Source organism: Vanellus vanellus (genome assembly GCF_965231255.1).
Source record: "Vanellus vanellus genome assembly, contig: HAP1_SCAFFOLD_33, whole genome shotgun sequence".
NCBI lineage: Eukaryota > Metazoa > Chordata > Aves > Charadriiformes > Charadriidae > Vanellus > Vanellus vanellus.
In genome coordinates, this window is record NW_028128339.1 from 1007584 (window position 1) to 1024878 (window position 17295).

General features: G+C 53.8%; 1 long non-coding RNA gene across 1 annotated transcript; it reads right to left on the reverse strand.

The window, feature by feature from the left end:
* Window positions 1-12010: 12010 nt before the first annotated feature.
* On the reverse strand, window positions 12011-13243 carry LOC309684564. Its single transcript, XR_014270306.1, has 3 exons — window positions 13185-13243; window positions 12643-12738; window positions 12011-12072 (listed from the first exon to the last, which is right to left on the reverse strand). It is a non-coding gene; the product is annotated as an uncharacterized lncRNA (long non-coding RNA).
* Window positions 13244-17295: the final 4052 nt, after the last annotated feature.

Below are 17295 nucleotides of genomic sequence, written 5' to 3' on the forward strand. Positions count from 1 at the left end.
GATGACGATGGAGACAGACACGAGATGTTTATGACTTTCAGATGAAGACCTGCTGTCTTCAACTGGCTAATGGGGAAGTAGAGAGAAGTAAAAGTGAAAATCACAACAACTGCCTTGAAGATACGCTGTTGATTGTGTCCTCAGCCTCCTCTCAAGTTCAACGCTTCCTCTTACCGCAGACCTTTAATCTCTAGCTAATCTCCTGTGTCAATTAAGTAGCTGGATTTAAAGAAAAAGTTTAATATTGGTTCTTCGGGGGGGAAGCAGCTGACGACCTCCCTTACCATAGGCAGTAAACCTTTCGGGGAAGAAGTCAAAGAAAACGGAAGGATTTTTACCTCAGACGGGGAATTGTCTTGTCAGGACGAGAGAGTGGTTCCTTCGTCAAGCGAGCATGGGTCCCACACGGCATTTGACCTACGAGAGAAGAGCGTAAGGCATCGGTAAGTATAAAAGGAAACTGAAGAGGTTTATGAGTTTACAGTAACGAGCTTCACCAAAGATAAATTGTCATTTTCTCTCTCACATCATCATATGATTTGTGTTATGTCACTTTAGGACATTTTCAGGTTTTCACACCGGCAACTGCAGCAAGTTGCGCGCACAAGGTATTGCCAGCCGAAACCTGAAATACAAAAGGCTCCTCAGGATCTACTACCTAAAAGGACCATTGAAAACAATTTGCTTCTGGCAAGCTAACAGTGGACCTATCAGAACGGAAGGACTGCATCCAAGGCAGCTCTGGTACCGAGACGACCAGATCGACGCCCGGCTCCACTCCAGAAGCAATGCAAGGATGCGGGTAAGAAACAGAGGTCACGCTCAAGTATTCCCAGATGCTGCCTCGTCCCGTGCCTGCCATAATCCCTACAGAACCCTAGGGGTAGACTTGGACAGTACACAAGGTAGGGTGAAAATGAAACAAGTTGTACAACTTGATGTCAGCCTTACCAATTTGCAGCACGGCTACCTCGAGTGACGAAAATCGTGGTCTTTTAGTGGAAGGCTCTAAAGAAGTGGACCCAGGCTTAAAAGAAAACAACAAAAAAGCACCAGCGTGAGTGTAACCTGAATGTGAATCCCAGCAAACACACTTCCTGAGGCTTAGTCAGCTCTACTATGACTTGGGGACCATGACTTGCTGGTTCAGATTGCAGAAGGCGGCAAATCTTGGCAGGACCTTTGACAGGTACGCTTTAAATTTTGAATACAGGCTCTCATATGTGCAGCAATTAAAAGAATACAGTCTTGTCACTGAGTTATCACTCAGTCGGCTTCTAAACATTCCAAAGGGTGATAGTTCGGCCCTTGAGAAATATATTTTGTACAAATAAGAGTTAACGACTCTCTCAGGAACGAAGAACTAGAGCCCGACAGTCTCTTAGCCCTCTAATCCCATGGGGCAATAAGAAAAACTGCACTACACCTTTGAACCAAACTAGGCAGTCAAGGTGGCTCATTTTTACAGAGCCAAAGTCCTACAGGAACGCTCTCCTGGACTGGTGGATAATGAGCAGAAAGCGGTTTATCCAGAGCAAGTATGCAGTTTTTCTTGTCAGGTAGTGTATATTGATTCCTTAACCACAAGCTTGAGAAAGAGAATAACAGTTTGCAAACACACTAAAACTATAAACTTGAACCATTCTCAAGTATCTGGAAGACAACAAACAGTTTGCTCCTCCCGCAGCTGCCAGTGCCGGAGCAGAGGACGCAGGCTTGAGTAAGGCAAACCCAGCCCACATTAGAGCTGCCTGCTAGAAATGCAAAAGAACCACCTACTGCTGTACAGGCTCAGAGCAGGCTCAACCTCAAGATGCAGTAGGGAGAGCCGCTTGCTCTCGCACCTTGCACAGACCCTAACATTTCAAAGCCCTCGCTAACCTCTTCCGCAGACTCTGTGAATGGAGCATCTTCGCTGACGGAAGCCGCCGGGCGTTTGGTTGCCTCGGTCGGCAACTGCAGCACTGCAGAAACGTCAACTTTCTCTTTCTGCTCAGAGATGGAATAATCTAAAAAACAAAGACAGGCCGTATAAGAACAGGCTAGAAAACCAACAGAGGTACATTGCGAATACAGACAGGAGGGAGCACACAGCTTGGATTTAAGATACTCTTTCTGCTGACAGGCGCGGGCTCAGCGCCAGAGACCTGGGCTATCTCCTGCTGGCAGTAAAAGTATTGGGCCCTGCCACAGTCACCGCAGAGAACGTCCGTCATCTATAGGGCTAAGCCCTACCGGACACCCTCAAGCCATTGGCTATAGGCATAGAGAGCCACAAGGCAAGAAGCCAACAGCTTGAAAAGCCACCGTTTCAGGAACAATGCCAGAGCACAAAAGCCAGACTTTTCCAAGGGACACGAAACCTCAGAAAAATCGGGCATATTCAGTACTTGTGTAATGCGCGATACCTGATTTTTGCTTTTTCGGCGGAGTCTCGTCATCATCATCATCCACAACTATGCAAACGCTGAGGAAAGAACACACACAACAGTGTTTTGCAGCCCTAGGGAAGCTCCCAGCAGGCTGACTTCCCTTCACAGGGCCCAAACTTCCCAAGTTACTTTTCCTATCCCAAAGGTCTCCCCCTCCAAGCGCCCCTGGGATCATCTCAGGCACATACACCTAACTGCAGCCCTCCTCAACACCCCCCAACCTCTCCCAGCCAACGACCGCTCGCAGAGAGCTAATGATCCCGCTGCAGCACATTAGGCCTCTTTGGCTCATTCCGTTAATGCTTCCCAACATTTTACCTTTCTTCCTATCGCCAACAAATTAAGTTCGTTTCGGAAATCCCTACACTGAGTTGCAAAGAAAAGTCTAAGGAGGACAGGACATAAAAGGTGGGAAAGCAACTCGGGCATACGCCCACTTCAATCACTTTGTCCTTTGGGAATGGAGCACACAGGTTGGTCCGAGGTGGGTTTTTTCCTCTCTTTGCCCCCCCAAATGTCAGGACAGCCGGATCCTTTGAAGAACTCTTTGGTCTTTCTTACACAAAGGAATTTCTCTTGAACTGTTATGCCCCCGACCCCTGCTGATAGCATTGCTTCTGGCCGGGGAGATGGGGGGGGAGTGGGCGCCGGGGCGATGCCCGGGGGCGGCCCTGAGGCGGCGGGGCGGCTCGCTGCCCTGGGGGGCGGCCTCTTGCGCGGCGGCGGGGCCGGGGGCGGCGAGGAGGGCGCCGAGGGCCCCCCGCAGCCATTAGTGGAGGGGAGGCTGAGGGGGGAGAGAGGGGCGGGGCGGGGCGGGGCGGGGCGGGGCGGTGGATGCGCGCGCGCAGGCGCGCCGCCGTCTGTGCTCTGCCTGAGGGAGCCGTTAGCGGCCGCCCGGCCCGCTTCTGCCCCTGCCCTGCGGTGGGGCCGGGCCGGCGCCGTCCCGCCCGTCCCGCCTCGCCCTGCTCTGTCTGGGGGAGGCGCTTGCCCTTCTCCGGAAGCCCCGAGCCGGGCCCCGGCTGGCAGCTGGGCGCCGGGAGGCCGGGGAGTGCCCGGAGGAGGGGAAGAGGCCTTCGGGGAGAGGCCCCCACGGAGGCCGGAGGGGCCCCCCAGAAGCCCTCCAGAGACGGAGGGGCCCCCCAGAAGCCTCCCAGAGAGCGGAGGGGCCCCTCGGAGAGCGGAGAAGCCTTTCGGCGTCCCGCAGGCCTGAGGCGAGCGACAGCGGCCGGCGGCGCGGGCTCTCGCGCGCCCCCTCCTGCCTCCTCTGCCCTCGGTGGGTGAGGGAATGCCAGTCCCGGGCTTACCGAGCCCTTTCCTCCGCGCTCGCACGGCGCTTTGCGCCCCTCTGGCGGGGAGCTGCGCTCGCTGCACCCGGCTGCGCCATGGCTGCGGTGCGACTGGAAGGACGCGGACTGCGTTCGGCGTTCCACCATGGTGAGCGGCTGTGACGGAGCGGCGCCCGACCGCCGGCCGCGGGCAGCCCCGCTCGAGCCGCTGCTGCGGGGGCCGGCGAGCGTGTGGTGAGTGCTGAGCTGTGTGCTGGGGGGTTGGGCTGGCTCTTGGGGCGCTGCCTTGCTCCTAAGGGGGCTTTGAAATGCGGTGCTCGCCCCTCGTTAACGAGCTGTTTCCTGTGGGGTGGAAATGTGCGGCTGTTGCTGCAGCCCCGTCCTGGAGAGGCTTTTTTTCCAGGGCTGGGAGCGAGAGCGGCGTCCAGGCTGGGCAGGGGAGCCGGGTCTGCTCGTCCTCCAGCTGAGCAGTGGTGGTTTGCAGGTAGCATCCGGTTGCACTTGCTGGAATGCAGAGCAGGAGAGAGTTGTGTCGTGGTTTTCCCCTGCAGATGCGGGACACGGGCGGCAAGGTGGCAGCGTGGGGGGAGTGGGGGTAACTGGGAGCCCCCGTCTGCCTCCCAGCCCCATGGCGCTGGATGCAGCTCAGATGCACCCACGCTCTGTGAGGGGGGGTTTGAGGGCCTGAAGGGTTGTCCCCGTGTCCCTGCCGGGCTTATGGTGGTATCTTGCTGCTGTGCGTGGGTCTGGGGGTGGCCGGGAAGGGTCTGGCATGCTGGGGCCATCACTGACCCTCATTTTCTCTCCCACCATAGAGCTCCTCGGCGGAGCTCTCAGCCAGCTCTCGGCGGAGCTCCCCCAGCCAGCGCCTTCCCACATCAGCACCCTTTAGGTGCCTGTCCCCCCTCTCCAGGAGATCTTTGCTGGGGCACCTTGGGAGAGTGGGCAACCACTACCATGGGATGGTGGGATGGGGACAGCCACCTCCTTTGTCCCCTGTCCAGCTGGTGCCCTGACCCTCTCACTCTTCCATGCCCCCGCAGCTTCCGGAGCAAGAGGTTGTGAACGTGTTCATCGGGACGCAGGCGGTGGGGGCCATCATCGGGAAGAAGGGGCAGCACATCAAGCAGCTGGTGCGGTTTGCGGGTGCCTCCATCAAGGTGAGGAAGGCGCTGCGGGGCTGGTCCTGCGCTTCGTGCCTCAGTTTCCCCTCTGCACTGCCGAGGTCAGGGAATGGGAGTGTGCGGGGAGCAGTTTTGCTCCCCAACTTATCACAGAACGGTTGAGGTTGGAAGGGACCTTGAAGATCATGGAGTCCCACCCCCCTGCCCTGTTCAGGGACACCTCCCCCCAGCCCAAGTTGCTCCAAGCCCCGTCCAACCTGGCCTTGAACACCTCCAGGGCTAGGGCAGCCACAGCTTCTCTGGGCAAGCTGGGCCAGTGATTCACCACCCTCACAGTGAAAAATTTCTTCCTGTTATCTCCTCTAAATGTCCCCTCTTCCACTTTGAAGGCACTCCGCCTCGTCCTGTCACCCCATGCCCTTGTAAAAAGTCTCTCCCCAGCTCTCCTGTACCCGTTGGCATGGGCCCACCTCTCCCGCCTGTGTTTAGTAGAAGGCCAGGCCTGCAGCACCCTGGTTATGAGCCCGGCTCGGGTGGGAGGGGATGCTCCTGCATGGGGGGATTGCCCTGCGTTGTGGGGGGACATGCCACCGAGGGAAGGTCTTGCTGAAGCGGTGGCTGCACTCACGCTCCTTCTCCCCCATACTTCCCCAGATTGCACCGGCAGAAGGTCCCAAGGGCAGCGAGCGCATGGTCATCATCACAGGGCCGCCCGAGGCTCAGTTCAAGGTGCGCTGGGTGGGGGCTGTGGGTGTGGGGGACAGTAAGGGCCAAGTTGAGAGCGTCCCTGTGGTCAGCACTGTGCTGCCAGCCTGGCTTGGCCTCCCTCAGCGCCAGGGGAGCTCTTTGCTGGGTACCATGATTTTGATGCTGCTGGATGTGGGGACATTGTGAATGGACTCCTCGGTGCAGGCAAAGCCACCCGCATCCCACCTGGGTTCATCTTCCATAACCTTGTCTCCTGTGCACTCGAGCGGGATGGCGGCCCCCCCCCCCCAAAAATTGAGCCTCTCTCAAGGAGCGATGGAGGAAGCACAAGTTAAAAAAACCCAGAAACCTGAAATTAATTAGGGCTTGTCCGGGGTGAAAAGTTGGGAGCGGCGAGATGCTCGGTGGGGGCTCAGGGGTGGGTGGTGGTGGGAGAAACAGTGCCCTGACCCCCAACTCTTGCTTTTCCCTTCTCCTCCCCAAGACTGCACAGCGCAAGATGAGGGAAATGGTCCAGCAGGTGAAGCAGCAGGAGCAGAAACACGCTCCGGGAGCCCCGGCCTCGCAGCACAGCAAGTGATGCTCCTGTCGTGCCGCCCAGCACTGCCTGATGAATGTAACCCCACTGCCGGACAACCCCCTCCAACCTCCTCCACCACCCCCAGCAGGTCAGGGGAGCAAACCAAAGACCCGCCCAGACACACAGCCCCCCATTCCCGCGGCGCTGCGAGGATGCGCAGCTGAGGGGTACGGGGAGGGCTCTCTCCATCCCACAGCCTCCCCCTTCCTCCTCCGTCGCCTCCCGACGCTGTCCCTTTAGTTGGACTAACAGGGGCAGGTTTTGGTACCTCAGCACCTCACGCTTGTGTTTCCCTTTTAGAGATTTTGTGTGCCTTGTAAAACTGAGAGTTGGAGCATTTTTTTATTAATTTTTTTAATAAAAAAGAATGAGTTGGAAAAAACCATGTCGAGCGAGTGCGAGGCGGGAGAAGGAAAGCAATCCCAGGGGTGCTGACGTGCGGAAAGAAACTCCCCAACTCGGGGCGAGTTACAAAGCAGCATGTTTATTGCAGTGCTGGGTGCAAGGGGGATGGCTCCCAACTCGCCCAGGGGCTGGTAAAGCAAGCGTTCCTTTCTGATGCAAAGGCGTACGTATTCATTAGTGTAGGCTGGGAATAGGCACCACTCTGGTCATGATCTGTGGGTTGTTGTGGAGGAAGGCTCCCAGTCTTCCTGCCGGTGTACTTTTCCCCTTTGGCTCAAGAGTGCTGCTGTGGCTGAGCTCTGAGCCGCCAGACCGGTTCTCAGCAGATGGTTACTTCGCGCAGACAATAAGGCCCTGAATAGCCCTTCCTGTTCTCTGGATGGCTCTGGGTGGCTCTGCTCCTCTGCTGCTTCTAAGGTCGGGCTGCCCCAGTGTCATCATTGAGGAGCCTTTTGTCTATCCAGTTCTCACTTGTGGGTGTTCCTGCCCATGTCAGTGCCAGAGCTCTTCCGTAGGCTCCTTCTGCTAGCGGAGAGCCAGGGGCCGTTCCTTCAGGAGAAAGCTTGAGAAATGTTTAAAAAGAGAAAAGGGGGAAAAAAAAAAAGGGAAAGGAGGAAAAAAAAAGTGGGAAAAGAAAAAAGAGAAAAAGAAAAAAAGAGGGAAAAAGCAAAAAAGGTCAAAAGAAAAAAGGGGTAAAAGAGAATAAAGGGGGAAGCGAAAACATATTAAAAAAGAAAGGTAGAAAGGAAAAAAAACCAACCAAACCAAGCAAGGAAAGTGGGAACAGCTGCAGGGCAAGAGGAGGGACAGGAGCTGGGGGGGGGAGGTGGCAGTGCCGGCGCTGACCCCGGGGGCTGCGACACCACGTTTTTGTCCTCTACTGCAAAGTGTTGTGTGAAAAACAACCAAGCAAAACCCACCCAACGACAACATCAAAAACCAAAGAGAAATCTCTGCAGCTCACAGGAGCCTGAGCTTGCTCTCGGTTGCTTTCTTTCCAGTGTCTTGGGGGCGTCACAGCCGAGCTGAGATTGGGGTGTGGTGGTGGTGGGAGTTTGTCCCATGGCTGTGATGGGGGGAGAAGGGGTGGGCGGGGAGTGGGGGATGTGGTGTGGGGTTTTCTTTGGGTGATGGTGTTTTTTTGCCAGGCGTCGCTTTACCCAGTGGCTCAGGGAGGTGTTGGCATCACAAAGCCTGCGCTAAAGCGGGGTGGGGGCCTTGCCGCAGTTGGTTAGCAGAGCCAAAGTGGTTATTAATGGTTCTTAAGGGCGCCCTAATTATGCCCGTGTAACTGGGAAGCTCAGATGCCCCCTAAGCACCCCCCCCGGTGCTTCTCTAGCCAGGCGAGTGCTGGGCGTCCCCCCCTGCAGGAGAGGAGCGCACCTCCAGGGTGGGTAGAAGGGCATCACCCAAGAGGGAGAGGACCAAGATGGGGCTTGGGTGTCCTTGGGGTGGCCGGGTGGCGGGGTAGGGCTGCTGGGGGCTGCCACGATGAGGGACACCCCCATGCCTTTCTCCATGGCTCCCAGAGCTGTGCTCCCTCCCTCCCTCCCACCCATCCAGTGCCACCGGAGAGGTGGTGTCCCCCCTCCCGGGGCGGGCAGGGGCTGCTGCCACCCCACCTAACACCTCAACGCACCAAACCAGCTTTCAGCAGTCACAGCCACCCGGGCGCTGCCAAGGGGGCAGCAGGGGCTCCCCACAGGGGGTTTACAGAACACAGAGAGCGTCCGTACACCGCTGACCCCTCTCCAGGGGCGGATTTTCGGGATGCTGCTTGCTCATCTCATCACTGAACGACACCCCGATTGCCCCTGCAGCACTGTGTGACCATCGCTTCGCCGCTTCTGTGCTCCGATGCTCCTCCTGGCTCCAATCCTCTTCCTGGGGGATTGTGAGGGAGCGAAAATCCACATCGCTACATCCAACTTTTTTTCAGTTAAATAAAAAAAAAAGAATAAATCACCCTCTCTCATTACCAGGTAGAGGTTCGTTCCATTAAGGCTCTTTTTATGAAAATAAATATTTAAATTCTATAAAGAAATAAATACTTCTCTTTTCACATTAGATAACTCCCTGGAGACAGCAAAAAACAACCCAACACCACTGTGCACCAGTGTCCACCAGGGCTTTATACTTTTGTGGCTCTCATGTGCCAGGCCATCGAATCCACACAGTCCAATAAAGTCGGTTGTCCCTCTCCTCCTCCTGGCTGGAGGCAGGGCACCTCTACTGTTGACCGTAGTACCTACGATTATCAGATTGGTTCCTACCTGGTCCGTAGGATCACCTACCGTAGGTTGGAGCAACCTTCTTCCTGTAAGAATCCTTTCTTCTATCGACTTCATTTTGCAACTCAAGCACCCGTACCTGTAGGGCTGAGGTAGGTTCTCCATCCCACTTCTTCATGTCTTCTGCATATTCACAGAGGCAAACCCACAGGATATCTCGCATCAGCTTTGATTTGTCTTGAGTCGGAGGGTGGTTTTTCTCTTGAGTAGGAGGGCGTTTCCTCTTAGCAGCTGCAACATGAGTCTGTACAGGGAAAGAATGGAGTTTTTCCTCCACCTTGGTTAGTTTATCAAACAGTTTATCGGTTTGCTCAACTAATCTCTGGGTCATTTGCTCTATTTTCTCAGTCAGTTTCTCAGTCATTTTCTCGGTGGTCACAGTCAGCTTTTCTATGGCTGCCACAGAGAAGGGACCAGAGAGACTGTCTTCATACTGTCGTACCTTCTTAACCCCTTCATTTACAGTTGGTGTGTCAGTATCGGATCCTCCCCAGACCATTGTTGACAATGTGTGGGAATATGTTGATGGTGCACTTTGTACAAACTTTTTGAGCAGAGATCGTTTGCATGGCATTTCATCAGGGTCTACTGTCGCTTGCCCATCACTATAAATCACCTCTCGCACAGGCAGTTCTCTCAGGTACTTCATACCTTTTCCCATGTTGGTCCATTTACTTGGACGGCATTCGATATCGTCCTTGAAGGGATACCTGCGCTTTATGGCTGACACCAGTCGCCTCCAGAGACTGAGAGTGCTTGTCTTTCTCCCAATTTCTTTATCAATCCCTCCATCCTTGGCCAGGTTTCCCAATCGCCTAGCTTCTCTGCCATCTCAGTCTAGGGTATCTGCCCCGCTATCCCAGCATCGGAGCAACCAGGAGACAAGTGTTTCGCCTTCATGACGACTAAAGTCCTTCCTGATACTTCTCAGATCTTTCACGGAGAAGGATTGAACAACTCCCTCTACATCTGAGTCCTCCTGTGGGGAGGCTGCCCCAGAAGGGGCCTCTCCAGCATCTGCTCTAGAAGGACTCTGGCCTTTGTCTGTTTTCAAAGGTCTCTTTCCCTTCTGTGGTCTTGAAGGACCCTCCCCTGGATCTTGTTCAGAACCCTCCCCCAAGCTATGTGACTTGAGGTGGTCTTTGTGGTAAGGGGCAGGGGAAGGAGTTGACCTCCTCTTCCTGCTCCTGGTTACCGGGGCGGCTTGTACCGATTTTGATGGAGTTGGAGTAGTTTTGGTACTGGTTGTAGTGGCTGCAGTAGGTTGTGCCGGGAGAGGCGGCGGCGTGGCTTGTGCCGCTGCAGGGGGGGGCGCGGCTTGTGCCGGGACGGGCGGCGGAGGGGCCGGTGTTGTTGCGGTGGGGGGGGCGGCTGCCGGTGGTGCGGGTGCCGGTGCCGGTGCAGGCGGCGGCGGAGGCGCCTGTGCCGTGGCGGTGGGGGGGGCGGCTGCCGGTGGCGCCGGTGCCGTGGAGGAGGCGGCTGCCGGTGGTGCCGTTGCTCCGGGGGGGGGCAGCTGCCGGTGGCCCCGGTGCCGTGGGGGAGGCGGCTGCCGGTGGTGCCGTTGCTCCGGGGGGGGGCAGCTGCCGGTGGCCCCGGTGCCGTGGGGGAGGCGGCTGCCGGTGGTGCCGTTGCTCCGGGGGGGGCAGCTGCGGCCGGGCCGGGCGGGGCCGCGGTTCGCGCCGCTGCAGATCGCCGAGCGGCTGCGCGGGTCTGAGTGGCGGCAGCGCACGGTCCCCTCCAGCAGCCCCTGCACAGATGTTTCACAAGAAACCACCCCTGCACCACATTCAGGAGCATCAACAACAAAATCACGATCTTAACAAGGTACCAGTCCTTATCCTCAGAGCCCAGAAGGTTGCCATGCCCCAGCTCTGATGGGGTCACATCAGCATAATTATCAAAGGGCGAAGTAAACATTCCCCAGGTAGAAGAACCCTTTGATCCCTTTGGTCCCTTTTCTACTGAGCATGAGGCAGATGGGATGGAATACCCTGTTGGTCAGTTTTGGGTCACCTGTCCTGTCGCTCCTCCCCGCAGGTGGGACCCCACTATGCTTTTCCACTTCCGACCCTCCAACGGGGCAAATAACAAAGCTGGTTGGCCGTGGGGGTTATAGCAATAAGTATAAGCAAGAGCCTCTCTGCATCCCATGCCTGGGCATCAGCTGTAACCATTGCTCTTATCGCTCTGAGAGAGTGAACGCTGACGGCACAATAGGCAGTTAATTTCAGTTGGTAGAAGAGGCCCAGCTAAGAAGCCAAGTTACTGAACAAAATTGGTTCTCTTTTACCTCAAACCAGGACACAGGGAGAGTTTCCTTCCATTAAGGCTCTTTTTATTAAAATAAATATTTATATTATATAAAGAAATAAATACTTCTCTTTTCACATTAGATCACTCCCTGGAGGCAGCAAAAAAAGCCAACCCCAAACCAGCCCAAAGGACAGGGGCTTTGGTGAGAAATCAAGAGATGGTAAACGCTTTCTTTCCGTGGTCGTGACAAATCCAGTTTTAGGAATCAAGGAGATGGTAGATATTCCAGAAACAGAGGAAAACTCTCTTTGAGACGGTAGTTCAGCACGTTGTCCTTGGGAAGGTAAGGTGGGCAAACACAACTGTAACCACCACCACAGATGTTTCCCATTTGTCTGTAACGTGGTCGCGTGCGCTGCGAGGCGCGAGCGTGCGGCTCAGCCATGGAAGTTGACGATGTTCCTTCTTCACTCTGCCCTTAACGAGGTCACACCCACCTTTCTGGCTTTTGCTTAAGGTGCGTTAGCTAATTTCAAAGAGAGTTACTGTCTCCAAAATAAGGGGGGGTGGGGGGTGGTGGTGGGGAAATAAACTGTCTTAACCACTACTTCATAACTTGAAGAGGAAAACTTGTGTACCAAAACCCCAGAGTTACTGTCTCCAAAATAAGGGAGGTGGGGGGAATAAACCATCTTAACTTCTCCTTCATAAGCTAAAGAGGAAAACTTGTGTACCAAAACCCCAGAGTTACTGTCTCCAAAATAAGGGAGGTGGGGGGAATAAACCATCTTAACTTCTACTTCATAACCTAAAGAGGAAAATTCGTCTAAGAAATGTAACTAAAGGTCTAAGAAAACTAACTAAAGGCCTAAGAAAAGTAACTAAGGTCGAAGAAACGTAATCAAAATAAGAACTCTAAGAGTCCACGTGTCACAGCAGCTGTTGGTGGATTATCTCCCACACCATCTTCTTCCGGAAGTATGGCATGTGAGTCTGAAAAGAGAAGAGAAAGAAAAGAGAAATTAAATAATGACGTCACGGTAGAAAGAGGCGGCAAACACGCATAAACGCCCAGCGGAGTCCTTAATAGGAAGTTCCCTTTAGGAACTGTCAACCGTTTGGGTATAACACCCCACGCGGTTCCTAAGAGGGTGACACGACAACCCGACAAAACCAGATTGACTTGACCGCGCGACAGCTTACAAGCACGCTAATAAAAGACCCGTCTAAAACGAAATCAATAAAAAGAAGCGGTGTCTTGACTGGTCAAAGGGTAGAAGCCATTTCTCCAAAAGATACCGAGCCCAGATATGCCAAACCCGCTGGCGGCAGTATCTTGCCCAAGAGGAATCTCACCGGCAGCAGCTCCCAAAGGCGGGGATGGAGAACCACAGCTCTGCCCTGCCCAGGCCACTTGGAAGTTCTGATCCCAGCAACTACGCACCGAAACGGGGTACGAAACCTCAGCCCCTGCCCCGGACACAATGAAGAGCTGCTGCCTAACCTCCCTGGCTCCTGTCCCTGGGCGAGAGGGGCTTGGAGGGGTTTATGACCTTCACTCACCTGGCTAAAGTTGAATGGTTTCTCTCTGGCGATGTAATCTGCGTATTTACACATAAAGACGCCGCAGTCGCTTCCATTCAGCTGCTGAGGGATCTCCTAAGGAATGCAAAGAAGATGGAGGATTTCCCTCTGTCTCAAAAGAAAAGCAACTTGGAAGCAGCGCACATTACCCACACCGACACTGCGCTCACCGCACACTCCTGACCCTACTTGCCTAATCCCCAATACCCACTCCCGCCCACGAGGAACAGACCCAGTTCACTGCTCACCATCCCTCCCCTCTGCCTCCCGGACTCGGACACTACGATCCAAATTTTTGGCAGGCCCAGAAGGCGCAGCAGCCCTCCCCCCTGCGAGGTGTCTCAAGGTTCGCACCGCCTCTTTCTTAAGTGACCTTTCTTAAATCCGGTCTTTAGGGACTGCTTTTTACTATCAACTCCTCGAGAAACATCAGCTCAACCCTTTCTTTGCCACGGGCCAGGATCTGGGCCCCAAAGCAGCACTTACAGTTCCCATTTCAAACCCAAGGGGTGCTCACGTACACGTGGCTCCATGCTGTGAAGAGTCCACTCTGAAACATCCAGCTCCAGCTGTCTTTTTTCCCAGCTTTCTTTTTGCAGGTATTGGCTGGTTAAAACAAAAGGGAAAAAAAAAATCCCTTTTCATCTCTGTAATTTAGGCCAACAACAAAATAAAGCGGCTGAAGGATCACAGGAAGACGGACGGCAGGACGGTAAAATGTCAGAGGATCCTCACCGCAGCTGATTTAAGGCTGATTTTGAGGAAAAATCCCAATCTGAAACTTACAAACACGGGGAGAGGCTGTGAGCTAATGGTCAAGAACGAGGCCAACGACTCCATTGCTTCGGAGAGGTCAAAAAGCCCCAAATCACATGTTATCAGAGCACAAAGAGACAAACCAAGCAAGGAACTGTAATGCCGTAATTCCACCGGGTGCCTTGATCCCACATCCTGGGCTCCGACTAACAAAGTCGGCACACGTGTGCCACGGGTCTATGGCGTATTTGGCTGTGCCTCTCACGGGAAGGTGGCAGAATCCAGGCACCCCAGACCCTGGGTGCAGGGGACGCTGTGACAGCAGATAAGCAGTCGATGCCAGACAAGTCGCAGCAAGCAACGCCAAGATTCCTGCTTGGTTATCTACAAGCCACGTGAAAACTGGCAGTCGCCTTACAGGGACTAAATCTAAAACCCCTCTCCTCATTCACACCAGAAAAGCAGTGACGGAGCGGTTACTTACAGCAAAGTCTGACAAATCTTGTCCCCTTTCTGCCCAAGCGAGTCCAAGTACGTGATGGTGTTCTTCCTCAGATCTATGACCTGTTATTAAAAGGTGACCGTTAGGCAAAGCACAACCTTGTGCCGCACACCCCCCAACACCTACATGACTTCTCTTGCCAGTTTTTGCTCCCCGTCCAATTCTAAAGAAAAAGCCCGTGGGACTCACGGCTAGTGTCCAGTGTGCTCGCGAGTTCACAGGCACGAAGAGGATGTCCTGCTTAAAGACATCGACACTCTTGGTCCACCTTCTGACCGACTCGTAGCCCCCAGATGTTAGTTTCGGATAAAAGAAAGTACTAAACGCGTGGACTGCTGGATAGCCTTCCTTCTTGCCTCTTTCCATCAGCAGACCCATGTAGAAATTAACCACCTGTACCATAAAGAGGAAACGTGAGGTGTAAACATATGACGCTGCCTTCCCCAACCAAAAATACAGCACCACGTCTTTTCTGGCCACCCTTAAGCATGCAGCGGAGAGAACTCCAGCCTCAGCTGTCAGCTTTTGTTCCCAGGATTTCACACGGGGCTACATCGGCAGTTTGATCAAAACACCTGCCACCCACGCCAATAACCCGGACGAACTCCTGGAAGCTGCGTCATACAAGAAGTAACGGAACTTCCCGAAACGCTCGACCCTTCAACACCTCAAATAAGAAGTGTACAGAGATTTCTAGGCTCTGCAGCGGAGGTCGTCAAAGAACGTTGACGCGACTTCTGTACAGGGCGGAGGGGTATTTTTCAATAAAGGCTGAGTGAGACTAGCCCTGTGCTGCAGCTGGTTTTACCTCATCGTTTAGCCAGCAAAGGTTCCTGAGCGTGCGGATGTCTTCGCGAGTGACCTTTAGTTTGAAGGCACTGCTCATGATCTCATCTGGCTCACCTCTGCCAAATGCGGCACTGACCTCTCTCTCCATGGCCTGAAAGGAACAATTCAATGGGGAAGGACTTGTGAAACAGAGCATGGAGCACGCTGACCTGGGGGCAGCTTTCCACTGAAACACGGCCTGTAAATTCAGCTCAGGTGACAGAGCAACTGCCTTCGACGGTTTCTTGCCTCAGTGAGCGATAGCGCTTTTGCCTTGCTTGGTTGGTTTCAGCATCCTAACTTTGAACTTCACAGCCCAGGCTTGCTGCCGTTTCTTTTCACCAAGGACGTGGGGATAAAACCCGTCAACTTAGCAAACACGCTCAAGCAGCTGAAAATGGAACACAACTCTGGCAACCCCCTTTCCCAGGTGCTGCTGCGGCCCTCGCAATACCCAGGTTTAAGCCAACCCCAGCGGGCATCCTCCGTACCGAGGCAGCTAAGTCAGGAGCCTGAAAGAACGTGAAGGTGGGGGACTTCAAAGGGAACGGCAAAGGGGGAAACTGAGGCAGCCGTCCCGCTAACAGAAGGCCCACAAACCCTTAGGGCAGCACAACTGAAGGAGCGCGGGGAGCACACAAAATCCTTCAAAGCAGCTTTAGTGCTGACCCTCGCACTGTGAAGCCACAACCACAGCCACTCGCTAACAGGTTCAATGCAAGTTCTTCAGATTTCAAAGCGCCTTAAGAACCACCGAGAAGAAGAGGACTTCCTTGCAGCTCTGCCACAACCTTCTCTTTTGTCTCACAGACTGTCGCCTACGGTACCTCTGTGAGCGGAGGAAAGCGTTCCGCTGTTTTTCCCAATCTTGGCACTTTCTTTTCCTCCACATCGAGGCTGGCTGACTTTTTGGACGGAACAGGTGTAGGGTGTCCTCGGAATAAGGCATCTTCTAAGATTTCTGTGCCACGCTGCCTCTGTTAGACAAACGGACGTTAAGCTAGCAATCAAGCACAGATTTGTTTCCTTGGGGACAGGACAGAAAATCTTGCTTATATAGAAAACTGGAAGGGTTTTTGTACACCCATGCAACCAGCAAACTCCAAAGTTACTTCTTCTTGACGACTGCATTCCAACTGTGCACCCATGGAGTGCTGCACTCGGAGGCAAGAGAGGCAGAAAGCTCCTTTGCCTTGGGCTAGCGTTAAGAACCCCAGCAAAGCCTCCACGTGTAGGTATCAAGTTGAGATTGAGACTACTATTTCTGATTACCATGACTAAAATTTTATTTTTGACCTCAACCCTGACCAGAGGTGAAAGTCAAAGAGACGTACTTCCTATCCCAGCAAACAAGATAAGACTAAAGACACCCCAGTCCAGCTTTGCAGGTCAACCAAGTCAGTGCGCTAAAGATTTTGAGGCTATACCCAACACGTGAAAGGGGAAGAATCAAAACCGTATAGTGTAGTGTGCTCCTAATAGTCCAGAAACAAAATTAACGGCAGCGGAAAACACTTGGCGATAGCGCTACTCATCAAATAACGCTCCCGCTTTCCCGGGGAAAAACAACCTGGGCAAATACAGATATTGTTGAGGAAGTCATGTGAAGAGTGCTGAAGTTTCTCATCACAAAGAGCTCTATTTTCCTTGGGAATAACACAAGCTTACCCCTGCGATGGTTTCTTTCACTGCTCCTTCCTCTTCCGCAGAGTTTTCTTCTGGTGTGCAGTACCTGCCAGGAGAGGGAGAGAGAGAAGCGAGCTCTATATCCGTCCTGTCCCATGGAATTCTCAAGAATTCACCCTCTGGACAAGAAAGGCTTTTGCAAGGCTAAATACAGCACTAGTTTTTAAAGCGGGGAGAAGAATAGGGACAGAATTAGCTACAAAACAGGACTGCTGCAACTGAACCTCCCTCTGCTCCCATCTACGCTTTCTCCTCTCTCATGTAAGGGCAGGTCACTGCAGAAAGATGCGTGCATCTTACCGCCGTACAAAATCTCTCCCTGTAGCTGCACCTACTGCCCCCAAAAACCTGTTTCCATAAAGACCGCAAAGCCGTCGCAACTCACAGTCCTGCCAGCTCAGACAGCCAATACCAATGAGGCCGCTGGCCTCTCAAACCCAACTGCACGCTGCCTTTTTCCCCCTCCTAGGCAAACCCCAGGCATCCTTTGGGACTTACAAAGTCCCCAAAACTGCCTCAAGTCCCACCAGGCTTTACAAGCTCTCTAATCCTTCTGCTTAGGATGCGGGTTTCCAAGTGAAAGAAGTGAAATGTCAGCTCATTGATGGCTCGGCAGAACGACTCACAAACAAAAACGGATTCTGCACATCCAAGGACAACTTGGGACGGCCACCACTCGCACCCTTACTGGCTTTCTTCCCACAGCAAACACCACACCAGCACAACCCTCTTTGTCACGCAGCACGGCTCTCGCTTGTGTTGGAGATGCAACTGGCTTGCGAGCAATTCCGGAGCCGCAAGCTAGCTACTTCTCTTTCACAGCACTGAGACGATCAAAGACCGTTGGTCATCTTCGAGAC